This window comes from Piliocolobus tephrosceles, unplaced genomic scaffold, assembly GCF_002776525.5.
Source record: "Piliocolobus tephrosceles isolate RC106 unplaced genomic scaffold, ASM277652v3 unscaffolded_14238, whole genome shotgun sequence".
NCBI classification, from domain to species: Eukaryota; Metazoa; Chordata; class Mammalia; order Primates; family Cercopithecidae; genus Piliocolobus; species Piliocolobus tephrosceles.
In genome coordinates this window covers 1-5,130 of record NW_022295686.1, presented here as the reverse complement: position 1 = coordinate 5,130, position 5,130 = coordinate 1, and the positions used below count along the sequence as shown (strand labels likewise).

At 42.5% G+C, this 5,130-nt stretch overlaps 1 pseudogene; it reads left to right on the top strand.

Moving 5' to 3' along the window:
• The first annotated feature begins 1,618 nt into the window (after nucleotides 1-1,618).
• On the top strand, nucleotides 1,619-2,425 carry LOC113220828 (annotated as a pseudogene).
• Nucleotides 2,426-5,130: the final 2,705 nt, after the last annotated feature.

The following is a 5,130-nucleotide window of genomic DNA, read 5'->3' as shown; positions in this document are numbered from 1 at the left end:
CTGGGTCATAGGTGAGTAGATGCTTGGCTTAGTCTCTGGTTAACAAATTTCCAGTAGTAAATAAACAGTGGAGGAGCATGAATCTCTCACTTACAAATTATTCAGATAATAAATGAGGAAGGAATGAGAGACTGAGAGTATAATAACTCTTTTGCAAACCATCATGAGTTAATAGATTTAACCATTGAACAGCAATGACAATTAACAACACAATAAAACAAAAAACTAATGTCAGGTTCTTCCTCTTGATGGAAGAACACAATACAGCACCATCAAACAAGTACAAGTGACAAAGAAACCAAGCCTGAATATAAGCTAGCCTCCATAGCCAATTACCAATTTAGAGGCAATACAGATAATAAAAACACAAACAATGGCTTCAGGAGCAATCAGCAAAATGCGCACTGTAGGAAGCTCTACCACACAATATAAATTTCAAAAAAGAATCTATAGAATAGAAGAGAACAAAAGCATATTTCTAAAGGTAAAACCAAATTATAATTTTGGATGACAAAAATATAAAATAGAACAAAGAAGTGATGATGTAAAAGTCAGGATGTGTTTTTCTTTGGGGGAGGAAAGAGTTTACTGCTGAGGTGGGGCAAATGATGGGGCTTCTGGTTTGCTCCACAAACGTCTATCCCTGGTGGTTAATGGGTGTTCACCTTTTATTCAAGGACACAAATTTTAGACCGTTTCTTTTTCCTTTTCGGAGTCCTACATTTTATTTTATGACACAAAGGTTAAGGAAAAAATAATTGATAGAGTATGGTTACTGTTTTGCACAAAGCCCCCTCCCCATCTTCGCTCTGAGCACCAGAACAACCAGCAGACCCAGGACCCCCAGCAGGGGTGACCTCACTTCTAGGTGTGCGTGCAGCTCACATCAGCAGAGGCAATATGCAGGTCTGCTCCTTGACTCCTGGAAGAACCTGATAGGACGCAGCTGAGGGGAAGCTTTCCCCGCCGTCTGCAGGCTCCTGGTCCTCAGTGTAGAGGGAGCGGCTCCTCACATCTCCACAGGCACCTTCACAGCCACAACTTCTTCTTTGCATGAGGAGTTCATGACCCTTTCCCTGAACACGGTGACATGGATCTTGCCAAAGGTGGAGATGACACTATTCCTCCCGCACTATCTTTTGCTATAGAGCAGCTGGAGTATGTTCCACCCAGACACAAGACAGGGAGCTGACAACCAAGGAGGGGAGGATCAATACTCCAGCTTTCTCTACTCGTAGTAAGTTCTCCCCATTGATATAATCTTGTTCATAGTCTCAAAATTGTTTAAACTTTACTATATCTTTAGTGGCATATTTATCTATCAAAATGTTATTTTATTCTTAATTGCCATTTCCTGTTTAATTTCTCCGTCCAAAAGAAAAACAGCTAGTTTTGGTTGACTGGGCCCTCAGCAGTGGCAGCTGCCAGGTCAGCCTTGGTGAGTGGCGACTCAATTGCTGTGCCCATGCAGTGTCCGTCGCAGCCACCACGGCCACTTTGTACAAGGACTCCATGAGCAAGCCCTGTGCGCTTTTTTTGCTTTACAGGAAACTTGACTCAGGCTGGTGTCCAGTGAAGAAATCCCAGGTGCGTGGAAAGGAGAGGAAGATCTCAGGGCTGTGAGTGATCTGCAAAAGGAAGCGCATGGACCACCAGGTGGCGCTGCTGCGCTGCTCCTGCTCCCAGGAGGTGAATGCTCAGGACGAGCTCTGAGGTGGGGAGAGACGATGTCATTGCTCATCCTCCAGGTTCAAAGTAAAAACCTTCAGGCCAATCTAGGCCGCGCGTTCTTGTGTAGCGAGCGGGTTCGGAGGTACTCACCGCTGCTGTCATGGTTCGTTTGCTAAACTGCATAGTCGCTGTGTCCCAGAACATGGGCATTGGCAAGAACGGGGAGCTGCCCTGGCCGCCGCTCAGGAATGAATTTAGGTATTTCCAGAGAATGACACAAACTCTTCAGGAGAAGGTAAACAGAATCTGGTGTTATGTGTAGGAAGATCTGGTTCTCCATTCCTGAGAAGCATCGACCTTTAAAGGATAGAATTAATTTAGTTCTCAGCAGAGAACTCAAGGAACCTCCACAAGGAGCTCATTCTCTTGCCAGAAGTCTGGATGATATCTTAAAACTTACTGAACAACCAGAATCAGCAAATAAAGTAGAGATGATTTGGATAGTTGGTGGCAGTGCTGTTTATAAGGAAGCCATGAATCACCCAGGCCATCTTCAACTATTTGTGACTAGGATCATACGGGACTTTGAAAGAGACACGTTTTTTTTCCAGAAATTGATTTGGAAAAATATAAACTTCTGCCAGAATACCCAGGTGTTCTCTCTGATGTCCAGGAGGAGACAGACATTAAGTTTAAATTTGAAGTATATGAGAAGAATGATTAATATGAAGGTGCTTTCTGGTTTATTTTAAGATGTTCCCCCTCCATCTGAAAAGAAATTATATATTTTTACATGACAAGAAAAAGACTTTTGTTGACTTTAGATCTATGGATAATTATTTCTAAGCATCGTGTTGTTTTTATTCCACACTAATCTTGAATATATCGGATATCATTTATGAAACATTATTGCTATAACTAAGTACCTCTCCAAGACCCCAACTGAGTCCCCGCACCTGCTACAGTGACCTGCCATTCCACATCCATCACATATGGGACTCTGGCCAGTCCTTGACATTGTCAGGCTTTTCAAATGTCGGTAGTATTTATTAAAGATGAAGATGCACATACCTTCCAACTGAGCAGTTTCACTAGTAGGAAATACCGAAAGCTTCCTACGTGTATATCTAGAGGTTTGTAGACAAATGTTGCAGCCTCGTTATTAACAGTGAAAAATTGAAAACAACCTGGAAATCCAGTGATGGGAAAATGAATATATTTCCATCTTAGACTGGGGAAGCCAAAGCAGATTCCAAGACTGAGCTTTCAGTGAAAACAGTTTATTTTGTAGGTCTTACCAGAAAGCATCAATTGAGGTATGGAGAAATGGAACTGAGAAGGCAAGAAAACCAGTTTAAAGTCAGTGAGCAGATTCTCATCGGTAACAAGCTCCATACTGCTGAGATACAGGGAAACGGAGGGGAGAAAGCTGGAGTATTGATCCTCCACTCCTTGGTTGTCAGCTCCCTGTCCCGTGTGTGGGTGGAACGTACTCCAGCTGCCCTATAGCAAGTCCCAGGTGTTTGCAGTAAGAAGCTGCTGGCATGCATGGGAACCGTGAATGGGAAACACTTAAAGCAATTCCATGTTTAAGTATATAACCTCTTCGTATCTTTTTTTTTTTTTTTTTTCTGATAGAGTTTCACTCTTGTTACCCAGATGGAGTGCAATGGCGTGACCTCAGCTCACTGCAACCTCAGACTTCCCGGGTTCAAGCGATTCTCCCGCCTCCGGCTCCCAAGTAGCTGGGACTACAGGCGCGCACCACGACACCCGGCTAATTTTGTGTTTTTGGTGGAGATGAGGTTTCACCATGTTGGTCAGGCTGGTCTCGAATTCCTGACTTCAAGTGATACGCCTGCCTCAGCCTCCCAAAGTGCTGGAATTACAGACATGAGCCACTGTACCTGGCAGATCTTTATTCTTTTTATGTAGTAAAAGGTATAAAGCCACACATGGTTTATTTGAAATAGTTTATTATTTAAAAAAATACAGAAGCAGGAAAACCAATTCTAAGTTCAAGTGAGGGATGATGGTAGTTTGAACCAGAAGGTTGCATGTAGTAAGACACTGTGATTTAAGATATATTTCAAAGTAGCAGGATATTCTGATGGAGTTTGACTTTGGTTTTGGGCCCACTGAGTTTAAGACGCCTTTGAGAAATGAAGGAAGAAGAAAGAGAATAAAAGAAAAACTGGCCAGGCACAGTGGCTCATGCCTGTAACACATTGGCTCAGCATTTTGGGAGGCAGAGACAGGCAGATGCCTTGAGACCAGCTTGGGCAACATGGTGAAGTCCCATCTCTCCAAAAAATACAAAAGTTAGCTGGGCATTTTGGGGCCCACTTGCAGTCCCATCTGCTCAGGGGCTGAGGTGGATGAATTGAGCCCGCGCGGTCACGGCTGCAGGGAGTTGTGATTGTGCCACTGCACTGCAGCCTGGGTGACAGAAGAGACCCTGCCTCGAAAAAGAAGCTGAAAACAATGGAAGCATGCCTTCAGAATTCTAGAAAGAAAGTGATTTTCAACGGATAAATCTCTATTCAGCCAAATAATCAAGGATGAAGGTAAAATAATACATTTTTAGGCAAGCAAAGATTCAGGGGTTACCTCCATGTACCCTTTCTTGGGAAGCTACTGGAGAAAATACTCCAGCAAAATGAAGGAGGAGACAAACCAGAGAATGACACGGATCCAGCAAATAGGATCCAACATAGGAAATATTCCAGCTATGGAGCTGGCTTAAAAGAAACCAACAAAAAACAGTAAAAATATTAATAGATTAGCTGGGTAGAATGGCTCATGCCTGCAGTCCCAGCTACTCAGGAGGCTAAAAGCAAGAGGTTGGCTTGAGTCCAACATTTCCAGACCAGCCTGGCCACCATAGTGAGGTCCCTTCTCTTAAAAATAATAATACGTTATTGCCAGATTTGGGGCATTTGGAAAGAAGTTCATTGAAGATAAAGCAAAAGTGAAAAAAACAAGGGGGAAGGGTGTTAGGCAATCATTAATTCTAGGGCAGAAGGAAGTACCAGATAGGAAGTAAGAGCATATTACGCTGTTTTTCTCAACAATGAGCAATATGTACATAGTCATAATGATGCAGTGACTGCTTAGCCCCCAACTCTGGTAACTACTTTGGGACAATACGGGAAGAAAAGTAAAGATAGTGATGGTGTAAGAGCTAAATCCTCATCTGTCATTCAAGAAATCACTATAAAATGTATAAAATAATCAAGAAATGACTAAGTAGTTATGTGAGGAGAAAGAAGACATTGCTAAAAGAGTTAAAAGTCATTGCTTTGAAAGATTCGAAAGGACGGGGCAGGGAACTGTTAGGATGCATTATAAACAGAAGAGGCTTTTAAAAATTACATGTATTAATACATGCACCCACTTGAAAAACTGAAAAAATAATAATTTGGAAAAACCAATGAAGGCAGCTACCAGAAGGAAAAA